The following is an 18,420-nucleotide window of genomic DNA, read 5'->3' as shown; positions in this document are numbered from 1 at the left end:
CATCATTTGCAGCTGAAAAGGACCTCAGATACTGGCACTATCTGCATTATACATTTAAAGCAATATTATATGACTTTAACAATCATGATTTCCCCCAAGGAATTCTGGGAACTGTTGTTTGTTAAGAGTTGTTAGACGACCTCTATTCCTCTCACAGAGAGATAATTCCTAGAGTGGTTTAACAATAGTTCCTCTTCCCAGGGGACTCTGGGAAATGTAGCTCTGAGCAGAGGGGGCAATCTGGGGTTGGTGTGTTTGTCTGTATGCTCCACAAGCAGCTTACCTTGGACTGTCTTATGGTGGGTCTGGATTTGTTTTCAGTTAATTACAATTGGCATTTAGTGAGGGAAGGTAAGTGGCTTGCAGCAGTGGTGGGTATCCTATTGCTGATCAGCTGGGGAAGCTGCTGGGTCTGGTGCTCTAGTGACCTAATGGGCACCACCTGCTGAATGCTCAACAGAAGGTGGGGGACAGTGTTCAGTACATGCACATCCAATGCTCCCTTCCATCATCCTGTTTAGGATGATGGAGCACACTTGAGATAGTTTTTGCGCTTAGAAGGGGGAAGGAGGTCTTCCTTCATTATCTCCACAGGTTCTGTGCAGATATTCAAGTTCTTATGAATATTTATAACCATCATTGGTTTCACGGATCTTTATTCCAGATGTGGAGGCAGAACACTTTTAATCATGAACAGCAATGGTGAAAGAAATGGAGACAATTATTTATGCTTGTGTAGTTGTTTGACATTTTGTTTCCCCCAATAGTCTAAAAGACGATGGAGTTCATTTCACAGATGATGAACTGTATAGTCTCAGACTATTAAAGAAAGGCTATTTCCATTGCACCCAGCAGCAAAAAAATATATATATATATATAAAAATAGTTTTTTTAAAAAATACTTTGGTTTAAAAATTCATGGATCCTGCATTATTAGCACCAAAATGCACACCTGGGGTTGGTGAAAAGCATAATTCTAATATACAATAGAAGTGATCATTTAGTTGTGATGGCAGAAAATGCAAGACGGAAACTACACTTGAAAAGAAATGGCTTGTCCTACTATTTCAAGATATGTATCTAATATATCTAAGATATGTCAGAATTTTGGATTTGAAAAGCTATTTAGTCCAGTTGCTAGAGCCTTCGACTTAGCTTTGGGAAAAACATAGATTTCAGATTCAGTCCCTTGTCAGTCATAAAGAGAATGAGCAATAATAAATAAAAGAATGAATATCCACCTCAGACTCTGTTCCTTGTTTACAATGGGGATAGCTCTTACAGGACTCTTCTTGGTTCAAAAAGTACAGTATGTGTTCTCTCTCTCTCTCAGAGTGGTATAGCTGATGTAACACTAAGTCACTTAGCTTTATTGTTCCTTCAGGGAAAATGCTTTGTGCCAGAGCAATGGTGTTGCATAATAATAATAATAATAATAATAATAATAATAATAATTATTTATTTATACCCCGCCCATCTGGCTGGGCCTCCCCAGCCACTCTGGGCGGCTTCCATAAAAACCAAAAATACAGTAAAATATCACACGTTAAAAACTTCCCTGAACAGGGCTGCCTTCAGATGTCTTCTGAATGTCAGGTAGTTGTTTATCGCTTTGACATCTGCTGGAAGGGCGTTCCACAGGGCGGGGGCCACTACCGAGAAGGCCCTCTGCCTGGTTCCCTGTAGCTTTGCTTCTCGCAATGAGGGAACCCCCAGAAGGCCCTCGGCGCTGGACCTCAGCGTCCGGGCAGAATGATGGGGGTGGAGACGCTCCTTCAGGTATACTGGACCGAGGCTGTTTAGGGCTTTAAAGGTCAGCACCAACACTTTGAATTGTTCTCGGAAACATACTGGGAGCCAATGTAGGTCTTTCAAGACCGGTGTTATGTGGTCTCGGCGGCCGCTCCCAGTCACCAGTCTAGCTGCCGCATTCTGGATTAGTTGTAGTTTCCGAGTCACCTTCAAAGGTAGCCCCACGTAGAGTGCATTGCAGTAGTCCAAGTGGGAGATAACCAGAGCATGCACCACTCTGGCGAGACAGTCCGCAGGCAGATAGGGTCTCAGCCTACGTACCAGATGGAGCTGGTACACAGCTGCCCTGGACACGGATTTAACCTGTGCCTCCATGGACAGCTGTGAGTCCAAAATGACTCCCAGGCTGCGCACCTGGTCCTTCAGGGGCACAGTTACCCCATTCAGGACCAGGGAATCCTCCATACCTGCCCGCCTCCTGTCCCCCAAAAACAGTACTTCTGTCTTGTCAGGATTCAACCTCAATCTGTTAGCCGCCATCCATCCTCCAACCGCCTCCAGACACTCACACAGGACCTTCACCGCCCTCACTGGTTCTGATTTAAAAGAGAGGTAGAGCTGGGTATCATCCGCATACTGATGAACACCCAGCCCAAACCTCCTGATGATCTCTCCCAGCGGCTGTGTGTAAATGTTGAAAAGCATGGGGGAGAGGACAGAACCCTGAGGCACCCCACAAGTGAGAGCCCAGGGGTCTGAACACACATCCCCCACGACCACTTTCTGAACACGGCCCAGGAGGAAGGAGCGGAACCACTGTATGACAGTGCCCCCAGCTTCCAGCCCCTCAAGACGGTCCAGAAGGATGTTATGGTCGATGGTATCAAACGCCGCTGAGAGATCCAGCAGAACTAGGAAACAGCTCTCACCTTTGTCCCTAGCCCGCCGGAGATCATCAACCAGTGCAACCAAGGCAGTTTCAGTCCCATGATGAGGCCTGAATCCCGACTGGAAGGGATCCAAATGGTCCGCTTCTTCCAGGCGTGCCTGGAGTTGTTCAGCAACCACTCGCTCAATCACCTTGCCCAAGAATGGAAGATTTGAGACTGGGCGATAGTTGGCCATCGTGGCCGCATCTAAAGATGGTTTTTTAAGAAGCGGTTTAATAACCGCCTCTTTCAGTGGGTCTGGGAAGGCTCCCTCACGGAGGGAAGCATTCACCACCCCACGAAGCCCATCGCCCAGTCCTTCCCGGCTAGCTTTTATAAGCCAGGATGGGCAAGGATCCAGGAGACAGGTGGTTGGTTTCACTCGTCCGAGCAGCCTGTCCACATCCTCGGAGGTAACAGATTGGAATTGATCCCACTCAACTTGACCAGACAGAACTCTAGCACTCTCCCGCCCCGGTCCTGCTCCCACGGTGGAGTCTACTTCTTCCCGAATCTGAGCGATTTTATCTGCAAAAAAATTTGCAAAATCATTGCAGGAGAACATGTGGCCCGTACTGGGCCCCGATGTTGCAGGTGGTTCCGCTAAATTGTGAACCACCTGAAAAAGTCTCCTGCTGCTGTTTTCTGCAGATGCAATAGAGGCGGTGAAGAAATTCTTCGCCGTCGCTATCGCCACTTGGTAGGCTCGACGTTGAGCTCTAACCTGTGTCCGGTCAGATTCGGAATGAGTTATCCGCCACCGGCGCTCTAGCCGTCTCAACGATTGTTTCATTGCCCTCAGATCCGTGGAAAACCACGGGGCTGTCCGGGCTCCATGCAATCGGAGAGGGCGCTTCGGAGCCAAACAGTCAATAGCCCTGGTTAACTCCACATTCCAGCGGGCCACCAGGGAATCAGCTGAAAGGCCATCAACATGGGATAAAGCATCCCCTACCACTCTCTGGAAACCATTTGGATCCATTAAGTGGCGGGTGCGGACCATCCGAATTGGTCCCACCTCCCTGCAGAGGGGATGGGTCGCAGAGAAGTCCAGTTGCACCAGGAAGTGATCTGACCATGGCACTTCTTTCGTTTCGCTTTTAGTTAGTGTCAGATCACCAACATCCATAGAGGTAAACACCAGGTCCAAGGCATGTCCGCGGCTATGGGTTGGGCCAGACTTATTCAGGGACAGCCCCATGGAGGCCATGCTTTCCACAAAGTCCCGAGCGGCCCCTTGTAAGGTCGTGTCGGCATGGATGTTAAAATCCCCTAGGACAACCAAGCTGGGTGTTTCCAGGAGAACATCCGCCATGACCTGAAGCAGCTCGGGCAGGGAATCCTTGGTGCAGCGGGGAGGTCGGTACACCAAAAGGAATCCTGTACTGCCCCTATTGCCCAACTTCCAGAACATGCACTCAGAGAACTGGGTCTTCCCAATAGGACGCCTGGTGCAAACTAATGACTTCCTAAAAATCACTGCAACCCCCCCTCCCCGCCCACATGACCTGGGTTGCTGTGTGTAAGAGAAACCTGGTGGACAAGCAGCGGCAAGGACAGGCCCATCTGCTTCTTCCAACCAAGTCTCTGTCACACATGCCAGGTCAAGTCCTCCATCCATGATCAAGTCATGGATGGCAGTGGTCTTATGAATCATTGACCTGGCATTGCACAGCAGCACCTTCAGGTCATGTGGGTATCCCTTGCTGATTCTAGTATCCATCCGGTCAGGACCAGACCCGGAGGCAGGAATAGTCCTCAGACAACGACTAAACCTGCCCCCTCTGTAATGACATGGTCTAGTCTTAGCGTAACTCCTCCTCCTACCCGTGATCACTGAGATCGGTTGTCCCAGTGCATCCCCCCCTGTGGAACATGCCCCAGCCATTTTGTGGGCTGGGGCCCACTCCCCGGCAGCCCTGACCCCTCCCCCTAAGAACAAAATAACACCTTAAACAAACAAACAAAGCCAATAAAACAATACAACAACAAAAATGTAAAAATCACAAAAACATCAAAATAAAAAAATAATTCCCCCAAACCAACCAAACATCCATCCCACCCCCACCCCCACATACAAAAAATCCAAAAGAAAATTTAAAAAAAAAACATTTTAAAACCACTCTGTGCCCCTCTTGCAGTAACAACTGTCCTAGTGAGGCCTGTCAGGCCCCGCCCTGGGCCAGGTGGTAAGTGGCAAGAGCAGGGCCCTCAAGCACTCACTCAGGGGAGTCCTCCTGGGCAGCAGGCAGCAAGCAGCATGCAGTCCTTATGAGGCTTCAGGCCAGATGGTAAGTGGCAAGAGCAGGACCCTCAGGCACTCACTCAGGGGAGTGACTGCATAAGCCCACGATATATGAAGCTGAGGCATGATGTTGTGCAAAGCCAGAAATTGTGCTTGCTTGCAACTTAATCTCCATGCACACGAACTTTTCCTTTGTCTTTCAGACCCAAATCCAGATGGGGAAGTTGGAGTTCCTGGGACAAGGAAAGATGTCCCACATTGTGCCAGTTATTTATTGCCTTATAATGTGCCTGAGTGTTTCTGTATTGCTAGAGGCATCTTTCTGTGAGTTGCATTATGCATGTTTGTGGCTTACACCAGTAGCTGTCAAGATGGATTAAAGAGTGGGTGTGGACCCTTTTCACTTCAAATGTCAATTTCAACCATCAGACCAATTTCAACATTCACCTCAATTGTGATTTAAAATGGTCTCAAAAGTAATTAAAGAAAAGTATGATTTGTTGATCTTATGATCTAAGGACTGACCCTAAGGGCTATGGTGTGGTGTTTGGGCATGACTGAAGTTTCTCCACACTAAGTCACTTACCTCTATCTGGTTCTTCCAAAGCTTCCTGGTTTCCTGGCAGAGAAAGTGGCTTTATTAGAAAATCAGAGGTTAATCCCTCGTTCCCTCTATTTTCCTGGAGAGAATGTGATAACCAAGGTTACGGCTTTGGCTATCATTAACTGTGGACTGCTGACTGGAGATGTCTAGACCTTCATCTTCCTCCCCCTGAAGTGGGGAGAATTCGCACCCAATTCACATCCACTTTTGGCCCAAACCTAAAGTTCTGTTATGCTCTTGCTATGTTATGGAAGGTCACTAAGGAGCACCCCTGCATTCCTTTCAGATGCATGGCACTCTTACAGTTCCCCAAATATTTATTTATTTATAAAAGTATTTATATACCGCTTAATCACGAAACATATCTAAGCGGTTTACAACATTGAAAAGATATAAACCATACAATAAAAACATGGAAACATTTAAGAACAGTTTTGAACACCAAAGAAAATATTAGGCCAAAAGAAAATGTTTGTATTTCCACAAGCTTCTGTACCCAAATTCATCTGCATTATCTCAAGGCAGTGGGTGAAAATTATTTCTTCCAGGCTGTGCCTTCAAGCTGGGCAATAACACTAGAGGGTGGTCACATGGGTGGTTCTGTGCTTAGGCATGAGCCAGCTGGCCTTGATATTTATCGCCAAGGAGAAGTGGTCAGAAGGTTACACTCTCTCTCTCTCTCTCTCTCTCTCTCTCTCTCTCTCTCTCTCTCCTCTCTCTCTCTCTCTCTCTCTCTCTCTCTTTCTCTCTCTCATTACTGAGCTTGCATTTCATGAAGTCTCATTTGAATGCTGTTAACAAGCATCACAGAAATTCCTAACACTGAATTATTTAGCACATGCACACCTTGGCTTGCTGAGTGGAGACCTGGCAGGTAAAAAAAATAAAATGTTTACTTTGGGAGGCTGTAGTTGCACTCTGCAGAATGATTTCAGGATAAAAGAAACTCACTTCAATGGAAATTAGTTGAAATTTTATCTCCATTTTATATCCATTCGTAATATTTTCAGCCTGGCAAATCCAGTTGTTTCCTAGATTCTACTCTGGTAACATACATCATTTTAAAAAATGTTCTCAGATTTATGATGCATTAATTTGCTGTCCGTCCAATATTGTCTCCGCTTGCTGGACATCTACCTAGAGCATGCGGCACTAATTTAGAAGTAGACAATTTATTTATTTATTTATTTATTTAGACAAACAGACATACATACATACATTTCAAAACAGGATGAAGGAAGGGAGGTTATTGGGTTTTCTTGGCTTATTCTACACCAGCCAGTGTGGTATAGTGGTTAAGAGCGGTAGTCTCGCAATCTGGGGAACCGGGTTTGCGTCTCCGCTCCTCCACCTGCAGCTGCTGGGTGACCTTGGGCCAGTCACACTTCTTTGAAGTCTCTCAGCCCCACTCACCTCACAGAGTGTTTGTCGTGGGGGAGGAAGGGAAAGGAGAATGTTAGCTGCTTTGAGACTCCTTCGGGTGGTGATAAAGCGGGATATCAAATCCAAACCCTTCTTCTTCTTCTGTCAGATAGTTGGCACCTTTTATTATCTGTTCTACTGATTATTTCCTGCTTTAATAGGTCACTACTAGTAGGGATGGGGGAGAATTTAATTTAGTTTGCATTTAAAGTTACATTAACCTGTTTTGCAGTTTCTTAAGCAATAAGTGAACTAAAACGTAGCCTTTTTTTTGAAAACCACACTTCTTCAATTGTGTTGAATTGCAGTTGTGTTCTCCAATGACATGATGTGTGCAAATAATCATGAGCCAAGTGTACATAACAATACATACCCAAAATGCATTATATTACTGAAAAATGTTTTGTAAAAATATGTATATCAACAGAAATCCACACTAAAATGCTAGTGAATTTTCCTGAGGATTTTTTTAAAAAAATGTAAGCTGATGTGGGAATGTGGAGAACTCAAGGTTGGAAAAATGAGAAACTGAAATTGATCTTTTCAGCAGCTTCGGTGGCTACCGAGGATCATGTTCCCCTATAGAAATCTTTCAGAGACTGCATGTCAGAGGAGCATGTCTTCTAAAGGTTCTATCTCCTTGACATCTGATGGGAGGGCATTCCACAGTGCAGGCGCAACTACTGACTTGAATACTGTAGGAGTACTTTGGGTACCACTTGCTTTTTCCTAGCTCTCAGATTGGGCTAAGAAAATTGGCTGTCTTCAAATTTTTCATGGAGAATTTTGAGTAATTTATAACTTCATCTAAGGGCTTATTCACACTTAGCTTTTGCCCCGCTCTTTCCAGGCAGAAGGCCATGCTTTCAATATCTGTGTCTGAGCATGCTTTCTCCCTGCCCCTGCAAAAAACTCCTGCTCTCTAAAGCTGAATTGGAGCAAACGTCTATTTAGGTTTTCTGCAGATTGCTGTTTGATCTTACGGAGCAGGTTTAAAGAGCAGGTTTTCATGGTGGAAGCTCTGGAGCAAAAGGAAAGGTCTCAGACACAAAGCTTGAAATTGCAGAACATGCCTAGAGGGAGCAGAGGAAAAGTAAGAGTGGGGAAGCCCTAAGATAAGGTTTGGGTACCTTGATCGTCACTCAAGTCAACAAGTATATACAGTCAACAACCAATTAATGTGTGTCCAATTGATGTGCAACAATGCACACATGCAACTTGGAAGTGCCCAGAAAAGGGGTGGAATGAGGGTGGAACAGGGTGGGGCAGAGTGGGAGTATAACAGGGGCACAATGGGTAGAGTGGAGATTATGCATGTAACCCCTGCACAAAACGGTTATTGTGTGTACTTCATACCAGATTTATACTAAACAAATTCAGGGTTCACAATTAGCCCATTTCTTGTGCCCTCCATTGCCATTTTGGGGCTTGCAGGCAATTTGTGTTTTGCCCCAAAGATCTAGATCCAGTCTGAAATTATTTATAGCTTGATGGGGAGAGGGGATCCATGAGGGGACCTCTCTCACTCTATAGCTTTATGTTGAGATGCACAAATGCACAGACCATGAAAATCCTGAAATTATAACTGGTTGATCCCCACTATAAATGCTTGAGGAATTTGATCCTTACAAGTCCTATGCAAGCTGTCTTATCCACACTTCCTAGATGAATGTGTAGATTGGAACTTATTTATCTACTAGATTTCATGTTTCCTAAATGTTTCCAATGCAGTTCTCTCTCTCTATAAAAATATATCGGAAAGATGGATCAGAATCTAGTTTAACATACGTATTCACAGGGGAATAGGTTTAGACATGCATAATTTAAGAGATATAGAGAGCAGACCACATAGATTTGATCAGAAATTGATTGATTTTTCCTTCTCTCTTTCTCCTTGCAGAGCAAATTGCCACTGAGGATGCCTTTCTTGTCTGAGAGCAAATAGGACTAAATACGGAGTATCAGTGGATTCTACTGTCCAATAGCATCTGCGAAATGTGGTGTAAGGAGACGGTTGGCATTAGGAAAGCTTATTTGTCAGAGGGTGTGACTAACATAATAATTTGTGAGGCCTGTTCACAGCTTGCTGGCTATTACTTGAAGTCACAAATCACAATAACTGTTCAGTTGAAATTGCAAAAGAGAAACCAGAAATGCTTCTAAAGCCAATGAGCCATTAAATAGTTGACAGTAATCTGCTTGGGAGTCTAGAATTGTTAATTAGACCCAAAATACAAATGGTGAGTGTTCATGCCATGGGCTCTCAAGGGCCAGCTTCAGCGTTAATACGAATCAGTGTAGTCTGTTGATTTCAATTGAGTTTGTGCGAAAAGTACGCCATCGGCATGGACCACTGCACAGAATTCCTGGGTTGTACAGTGAGGCTGCTTCAAATGCCTGCTGTGAGGCTTGGAATTTCCGGCCAATCTGCTTCCTCATCAGTAAAGCAAGTGTAACGGCATGTATCTATATGCCTTGCGGAGGTTTAACAAAGCTTCATTAATTAATGTTTGCAAAGTACTTTAATATGCTTGGATGAAAAACATCAGCAGTGCAAGAGTACTGTGATTAATAACACCCCAGAGAAGATTCTGTCAGGGAATCACCAGTGAGGATATGACTCCATCATTCAGGTTAATTTCCTGCTTTTATCCTGTCATGATGTGTGGAAGAGCTGGTTCTGGCAATGAGAAGCCCCTGGGGTATATTTATGCCCATGACTTCTTGCTTAATTCACCAGCAGTTTCATGGATGGTGACTGGCTGAAAGAGAACGGCAGTCCTAGGGTGCTTCCATGCCAATTTGTTTGGAGGCAGATTAAACAAAGATGGCTATTAATGAGTTCTCATTCTGATTTTTTTATGGGGAGGTTAGATGATGTTGCAAAAAGCGTATGCTGTTCCACATTTCCCTTTGCATTTTTCTGTCACTTTCTTCATTGCAAAAAGTCTAGTTTTGCAGAGAAATGGTTAATTATGCCACACCTCCCAATCTAATATAATTCTGTAACCTAAATTTGTCGTTAGGTGACTGGATCCCATCTGGAAATAGTGGAAGTCTGCAATAACTCTTAGTTCATTTTGAAAGATTCAGCATTATCTTTTGGTAATGTAAATTGAAGGAGGAATTCAATTTAGAATTAGGAATTCAGTTTAGCCATTAGAACAGCCTTTACCATTCTGATGCCCTCCAGCACTTTGTGCCACATTATAACAAGATTTTGTACACTGAATTTGTACAGTGCCAAACAGGAAGGATGGGGAAAGTTGTTATAAGAAGAAAATCCAGAATGGATGTGCTCATTGCCACCTGCTGGCCAGAAGAACATCTGAACATGCTCATTCCATGGATCTGCTTGGGAAGACCTCAGAGGAAAAAGCAAAGCTCTATTGTATATCTTCAGTTGCTGTCACTTGTGCCCAAACAGAACACTTTTCAGAATACTGGTGCTGAGAGGGTAAAATGTTTCTAGTCTATGCAGCTAAACCAAGATGCCCCCATATTCTGCATATCTTTTTGGCTATTCCCACCCCCTAAAATGTCTCAAAGCAACACTAAGCCATGATACTCCAAGCGGTATTCTGAGGTAGCAGTGTGGTGAGGGCATAATTTTTACCATGATGTAGCTTGCTCAGCATGACATTAAATTACATCATAATCTTATTCTGGGGCATTTGGAGGGCAGTGGGGGCACCTGCATCTAGCAGAAAGTTACAGAAGAAGAAGAAGAAGAAGAAGAAGAAGAAGAAGAGGAGGAGGAGGAGTTTGGATTTGATATCCCGCCTTTCACTCCCTTTAAGGAGTCTCAAAGCTGCTAACATTCTCCTTTCCCTTCCTCCCCCACAACAAACACTCTGTGAGGTGAGTGGGGCTGAGAGACTCCAAAGAAGTGTGACTGGCCCAAGGTCACCCAGCAGCTGCATGTGGAGAAGTGGAGACACGAACCCGGTTCCCCAGATTACGGGACTACCGCTCTTAACCACTACACCACACTGGCTGCTTAGTGTTGCCCCCCCCATAAAATTCATCCTCTGCTCCCTCAAAGCTAAAATAGCAGAGGCAATTTGAGAAGACAATTTCATCCCTTCTTCCTCCTTGCAGACACATCCCTCCAGATTTGGGGTGAATTTTCAGATTCTCAGAAAGTTCTCCCCATTTCTGCCACCTATATCTCCATTTGTATCATTCCCTTTATTTCTGATAGCCAAGCATGAGTAATGATGCTTACTAGGGATGGGGAAGTAATTTGATTCATTTTACATTGAAAGACAAATCTTCCTAATCTGTTTTTTCTGATGGGAGAAATGTGTGAATCAAAACAGTGTGATCCTTCAAAACCTCCACTTTTCTGAATTTTGCAATGCAGTTCTCCAGCCAAGTAATGTGTACAAAAATGCATAGGTACTGTGAATAAAAATACATATATTAGTGAAAATAATATACAAAAAGCATTATATTTGGGAAAATATAATTATAAGGGGGAAATGTGTTTGCAAAAATTGTGTTTATTAGAGAGATTTGTGCTAAAATCACAAACCAATTAGGAGAACTGAACTCAGAATTGTAAAAATGAGAAACAGAGAGCAGAAATGCCCTAGCTCTCTCTCTCTCTCTCTCTCTCTCTCTCTCTCTCTCTCTCTCTCTCTCACACACACACACACACACACACACACACACACGGCTCAGGTAAACTCCAAAGTTTGCAGAAGTACCAAAAAATTAATTTTAAAAATCCATAATGCTTAGGGGATTCCCACTGAGGATTTGAAGATGTGGGGACAAAACAAGGTGGGAATGGAATAGAGTAGGGAATAGAGTGCCTTGAATGGGATCATGGCTAACTGACTAGAATTCTGAATAGCAGCACCCCACACTACAACATTTTGTTGCAGGTTCCTCTTGTGTTGTATTAATTATCCATATTTATATGCAGGAGAGATTGGGAGTGAGGACTATGAAAATTCTGTACCTAACCATGTAGTCTAACATCATCAGTTCAGTTCTAGCAAATAAATCGGTGTAACTGTGAATCCCAATATAGGGGGTTAAATTGAGCAGGGGAGGATTACATAAGCATCCCTACAAAATGCCCTGAGCAATGCATTCAATTGCCAGGGAGAAAGCCCTCTGCAGACACACCCTGGCTCAGGTCTTAATGGGAGCACAGCTGCTGTAAGCTTCTCTAACCCTTCAATAGCAGGCCACTTCCTTCAACAGTGGCTGCTGTTTGCTTTTGAAACATTTCCCTGCTCACCTCTGCCAAGCCAAACATCAGATAATTTAACTGCCAGACACTGTGCACAGGAGAAATGCTTCCAGACAAATGTGGGGGGGGGGGGGAGATGGGGGAGCACCGAGGAGGAAGGCGGAAAGAAAGAGACAGGGCATCTTAGCACCTCTGTGATGTTTGCCAGGCCGCAGAAATAGTCTATTACTTGGATGTCTGGTCATGTTATTCAGCCAGCGGTGAATGTGTTTGAAGTCCACAGAACAGACAAGAGGAAAGGGGGTGGGAGCTGACATCGCCCCACACCAACTGTTATTAAACTGTTAGTCAATGATAAAAACCTGCAGAAGAGAAAAAGACACCACAGTGGACAGCTGAACGAAATGAACTATGAAGTAAACTACAGGATCACCTAGTGTGGAGAAGCAAACAAGCCTTGACGGCAGGAAAGGATTAGAGAGGAAAATAAACACAGCTCTGTGTAACCTACACCCAAGGTATTAGGCATCATGCTATTTTTATCATTCTTCGTATTTGCAAGAGCCGAGGATTGGAGGATGCCAACCCTGAAGAAAGCAAGGTGGGTGCTGGGAAAGATCCCTTGGCAAATCATTTCACATTTTGCTTCAGCAATAATTCAAGTTCACCTGTGACTGAAATTTCTTCAATTTGACTCTCGACCAGGCCAAAAAGATTCAGTAACTTGTCTAGGGATGGAAGAGAAATTTGATTCAGTTCACATTTAAAGATGAACCTACCTACCACAGATATCCTTTGAAAATCACACTTTTCCCCAAATTTTGCAATGCAATTCTACACACACACACACACACACACGTAAAGTGTGTTAAAGAATGTATATATTGGGGGGATACAAAACTGCATTATTTATGCTCTGGGGCAATTACATTGCTGCTGGTGTGATATCACGGTGGTAGTGATGCTTGTACAGGTTTTTCATGTTTTCAAGGCTTCTTGCAGAGCTTTTTGGATGGGAAAAATAATTAATTATATTTGGAGATGGTGCTATAGTTACCCCCTCCTCCCACACTTATCTTTTGACATATATATGCACCCTACAACATTTGGCAACCCCCAGGATACGAATTCCCAATAATGCAAATTTAAAAACACAAGACAAAACTTCCCATCTAATCTAGCATCCTGATCTCACAATGACCAACCAGGTGACTGTGGGAAGCATGCAAACTGGACATGAGTTCCACAACACTCAGGCCATGCGCAACTGGGATTCAGAGACATGATGCCTCTGATAGCGGAGGTAGAACACTGAGGTCTAGTCAAGTCACTCTCTCAGCTATCATCATAACATTGCATTCCTATTCATTTCTACTCAGAAGCAAGCCCCACTGAGTTCAAAGGGGTAATGTCAGGTAAATGGGCAGAGGATTGCAACCCTAGGTACCTAATGTAGTCCCATAAACCTTGAGGAGCAAATAGCTGTGTCTGTCAAAAGAGCACTGCTGTTCCTTGCTCGTGCTGAATCCGGCACCTAGACCTAAAACTGGCTCATAGATGGGGAAACCGCCACTTCAAATACATATAATTAACCGGCACAGATCTAATACACCCAAAACTGGTTGACTTAATCAGAGCAGTTGTCCATTTTTGATGGAAAATCTGTGACAATTTCATGGTGGCTCTTTGAAAAAAAATATCACCATGTTTCATGGCTATTTCATGGTTTAGGGGTGAATGTAGTGAACAGTGATTGAATTAACATTCCACAATAAAATTGCTTTTTCTTACTCCATCTCTAAATGGCTGCCATTTTCTGTTAGTATCAAAAGGATCCAATTACTATAATTTCCTTTAAATCTACTTAGCACATGCGGTGTTGGTAGAAAAGTGACAGAATAATCTTCAGTATATTACTGAGAAGGCAGGAGGTTTGCCATATAGTATGGTTTCCCAGCTGTTATTCCAGGGTAAACAGCATTTCCATGCACTCTGGCTTCCATTACGGTGTTCCATGGGCCAGAAGTGGATTAATCATGCTGGCCACATGACCCGGAAAGCTGTCTGTGGACAAACGCTGGCTCCCTTGGCCTGAAAGTCGAATTTGGCTGCACTTACTGTAACTGTCAAGGGGTCCTTTACCTTTTACTTTTTTATTCCAGGGCACATTAGTTTTACCCATATTAGCTGTAAACTGTCTTCACAGTCAGGATAAAAAAAGATAAAGGGACCCCTGACTATTAGGTTCAGTTGTGACCGACTCTGGGGTTGCGGCGTTCATCTCGCTTTATTGGCTGAGGGAGCTGGCATACAGCTTCCGGGTCATGTGGCCAGCATGACTAAGCCGCTTCTGGCAAACCAGAGCAGCGCACGGAAACGCCGTTTACCTTCCTGCCAGAGCAGTACCTATTTATCTATTTGCACTGGCGTGCTTTCGAACTGCTAGGTTGGCAGGAGCTGAGACCGAGCAACGGGAGCTCACGGGGATTCAAACCACTGACCTTCTGATCGGCAAGTCCTAGGCTCTGTGGTTTAACCCACAGTGCCACTCACGTCCCTCACAGTCAGGATAGTCTGCAGTTATTTACAGCTGTTTTCTTAACTGGTGCAACAGTAACCTATAGCTGGGACTTTGTATATGCTATGCATATCAAGGGCAAACATTTTGTACTGGTTGCAGGGTTCAGCATCTGAGCTCCTGTCATCTGAGATTCTAGCAGCCACCCAGGCTACAGAGGGCAATCCACAAATCTGGGTGCTCCTGTGGTGAGCCAATGGAGTTGCAAGTCAGAATGTTTGTTGGGTACTGAAGAGTCTCTGAACATCAAAGTAACTCCACCCACCCACCCTGACCAGTCACTGGCTCCCCTTGACCATGGAGGGGATTATTATTATAATAAATTTATATACAGTGATACCTCGGTTTAAGAACAGTCCTGTTTACGAACTATTCTGTTTAGGAACTCCGCAAAACTGGAAGTAGTGTCCCGGTTTGTGAACTTTACCTCGGTCTAAGAACGGAATCCAAACGGTGGAAGGGCACCGGCGCTGGGAGGCCTCATTAGGGAAAGCGTGCCTTGATTTAAGAATGGTTTCGGTTTAAGAACAGACTTCCGAAATGGATTAAGTTCGTAAACCAAGGTATCATCAACAGACCACATATTGGTTCACAACATAAAATGCAAAACACATGATATAATAATAATATAATAATAGGAAACAAACCAACAAAAAACATGCACTCCATATCCCAAATTATCTTTCCCCTTTTATAATTGATGGATGCAATTTATTTTCTCACAAATTGATGCAGGTTGTTATGAAAAATGCAGGAGAATTTTTCTGCACCTTACCAAACTATGGTAGCTCATTAACCCTAACTAGACACCTTCAGCAAAGAGGAATTTCACTGTTGGAGCAGACAAGCCATCCTGGAACCAACCAACCAACCAACCAACCAACCAACCAACCAGGATGTCTTTTTAGAATGCCAAAATGTCACCTCATCTTAACTAAACACAATTGGGTGGAATTGTATTACAGTGGTACCTCGGGTTAAGTACTTAATTCGTTCTGGAGGTCTGTACTTAACCTGAAATTGTTCTTAACCTGAAGCACCACTTTAGCTAACATGGCCTCGCACTGCCACTGCGCCGCTGGAGCACAATTTCTGTTCTCATCCTGAAGCAAAGTTCTTAACCTGAAGCACTATTTCTGGGTTAGCGGAGTTTGTAACCTGAAGCATATGTAACCTGAGGTACCACTGTATTATTATTATTATTATTATTATTATTAGTAGTAGTAGTAGTAGTATATAGCCCTTCATCTGAAGATCCCAGTGCGGTTCACAACAGAAAAATACAAAATGAGAATACAAAATACAAAAACAAAAAACAAAGCAATAATCCCTCTCCCACGAACACATTCAAAAAGCCATAGAATGTTAACCAGCCCAATACCTGAAGAGATACATTTTCACCTGGCACCTAAAGATTGAAGGCGCCAGGCAAGCCTCCCTGGGAAGAGCATTCCACAAATGGGGAGCCACCACAGAAAAGTCACATTCTCATGTTGCCAACCTCTGGATCTCTCGTCTTAGATTGTTCTTGTATAAAAGTGTTGCTTTGTTATAGTTTCTTTTATACTATTTCCAGCAAAAGGGACGCAGGTGGCGCTGTGGGTTAAAGCCTCAGCGCCTAGGGCTTGCCGATCAAAAGGTCGGCGGTTCGAATCCCTGCGGCGGGGTGCGCTCCCGCTGCTCGGTCCCAGCGCCTGCCAACCTAGCAGTTCGAAAGCACCTCCGGGTGCAAGTAGATAAATAGGCACCGCTTACCAGCGGGAAGGTAAACGGCGTTTCCGTGTGCGGCTCTGGCTCGCCAGAGCAGCGATGTCACGCTGGCCACGTGACCCGGAAGTGTCTCCGGACAGCGCTGGCCCCTGGCCTCTTAAGTGAGATGGGCGCACAACCCCAGAGTCTGTCAAGACTGGCCCGTACGGGCAGGGGTACCTTTACCTTTACCTTATTTCCAGCAAAACTTAGCTTGCTATCCTGCAATACTGAAGTTACCCGAAAAATGTAGTGATGCCGGTATACCATTCCAATGGTTTCAGCAAAGCGTAACAGTGTGTCCAGCAGAATGGATGAATCCCATTTGAGGAGTTCAAAAAAGCCTGACTGCAGTGGAGAGAGGGGATGAAGGAGATGTACACAGGATTCCAGCATGTCTCATTTCCCCTCTCTCCTCTCCCCTCAGACTGCCACCATCTTGACTGGTATGGATTGCACTGAGTGGGCCCAATTTGACCTGGGAATGCCTTAACACACTCTGGCTAGATACCAGTTTGACCTGAATCAGCCTGGTTTGGTTTAGGATCCAACTGGATCCAGTGCAGAGTTCTAATACATATTTGTTACAATACATTAGCAGATGTTCAGCCTCGAAACTTTAATGAAGGTTTTTTGCCACACTCTATGCATGAAGTCGGGACGCAGGTGGCGCTGTGGGTTAAAGCCTCAGCGCCTAGGGCTTGCCGATCGAAAGGTCGGCGGTTCGAATCCCTGCGGCGGGGTGCGCTCCCGCTGCTCGGTCCCAGCGCCTGCCAACCTAGCAGTTCGAAAGCACCTCCGGGTGCAAGTAGATAAATAGGGACCGCTTACCAGCGGGAAGGTAAACGGCGTTTCCGTGTGCGGCTCTGGCTCGCCAGAGCAGAGATGTCACGCTGGCCACGTGACCCGGAAGTGTCTCCGGACAGCGCTGGCCCCTGGCCTCTTAAGTGAGATGGGCGCACAACCCCAGAGTCTGTCAAGACTGGCCCGTACGGGCAGGGGTACCTTTACCTTTACCTTTATGCATGAAGTCATTTGCTTGGCAGGGCACCACTAGCAGGCGGACTCTTGCAAACTATGGCCTCATATTCTGTGACGGCCTATGTCACTCACCACTGCTCAGTCTAACCTCCCTCAGAAGGTTGTTTGCGAGATAAAATGGGCACTGCCACAGACCACTTTTCATGCCACGCTGAGCTTTTTGGAGGAAGTATGGTATAAACATCTAATAAATGATACAGATAGGTAGCTGTGTTGGTCTGCCATAGTCAAAACAAAATAAAAAAATTCCTCCAGTAGCACCTTAAAGACCAACTAAGTTAGTTCTTGGTATGAGCTTTCGTGTGCATGCCAACTTAGTTGGTCTTTAAGGTGCTACTGGAGGAATTTTTTTATTTTGTTTTTAATAAATGATAGAACATCAGAACGACTTTTTTCTAGTAGTACAGTAATATAAAAACACAGGGATACAAATTCTAACCTCACCCAATATAGTGACTGTATTACTCAGAAGTTTCATAGTTAAACTGACCTATCGTTCAACCTGCCCTAACAATAAATAATAAAACATATTGAAATAATCACCATTGCCACCACTGTCTCTTATTTTCCATTCTTCCCTTCATTTTGAAGCATTTTCAAAATGTTTTATATGCCATGGTGAAGTTTTTCAGCAATACTAGAATGAGCATCTGATGAAGCTACAAACTGGTTAAAAGCAAAGTCACTCAGAGTTTTAGCTTTCGTGGAAAGTATTAGAAGAAATGCAAGATCCTCCACAGTTGTAGGAAAAGTGGAACAGATGGGTAAGAGAGATACTAATGCGACTGTTTTCTGATTGGCTGCCAATAGCACATTCAGACAATATCTGGCTCAAAATAAGATATGTGACTTAGTCATATCTGTGTTTACTGATATCATAGTGGCTCATTTCCT

This window comes from Podarcis cretensis, assembly GCF_951804945.1.
Source record: "Podarcis cretensis genome assembly, chromosome: 15".
Taxonomy (NCBI): domain Eukaryota; kingdom Metazoa; phylum Chordata; class Lepidosauria; order Squamata; family Lacertidae; genus Podarcis; species Podarcis cretensis.
This window is presented reverse-complemented; position numbering follows the sequence as displayed.